Here is a 722-nt window from a genome sequence, read left to right on the forward strand (position 1 = left end):
CTAAGCCCCGAGTGGGAGGATTGCTCACCACTCGGTAAGATTTTTCAAACTTAGGCGAGTACTGGACTGCAGCTAAGCCCCCGAGTGGGAGGGTTGCTCACCACTCGGTAGGATTTTTCAAACTTAGGCGAGTACTGGACTGCAGCTAAGCCCTCGAGTGGGAGGGTTGCTCACCACTAGGTAGGATTTTTTAAACTTAGGCAAGTACTGGACTGCAGCTAAGCCCCCGAGTGGGAGGGTTGCTCACCACACTAAAAAAAAGACACTTCTATGACGATAATTGTGACAAAACCCGGTATCATCATAGATGTGGTGGGCTCCTACTTCTATGACAAAAAATCATGACAGAAAATGGGCTTATCGTCCTGGGCGGGCCGGAGACGCAGCTGCATGACATTCTTTGGGTTGTCCATGACGGAAAAAACCGTGGTAGAAGTGAGGGGGAGGAAAATTTCGGGGAGTTTCCGGTTACGGTGGGAGGTCGGGGGCCGAGCGATGCGCGTTTCTCTCGTACACGTACGCGCGTGTGTGTGAGGCGTTGGCTCTAACTGAACCCGAGCGAGGCGTTGGGCTCTAACTGAACCTGAGCGATTGCACAGTAGGCTACGCGTTACTGAACCCGAGCAATCGATCGATGGCTGTTAACTGAACCCGATCGAGCGATTCCTTCGCTACTGCTGCTAACTGAAGCCGATCGATTGGATGAACAGTGAGCGTTGGGG

The sequence above is a fragment of the Triticum aestivum genome, chromosome 3D (genome assembly GCF_018294505.1).
Source record: "Triticum aestivum cultivar Chinese Spring chromosome 3D, IWGSC CS RefSeq v2.1, whole genome shotgun sequence".
Lineage (NCBI taxonomy): Eukaryota > Viridiplantae > Streptophyta > Magnoliopsida > Poales > Poaceae > Triticum > Triticum aestivum.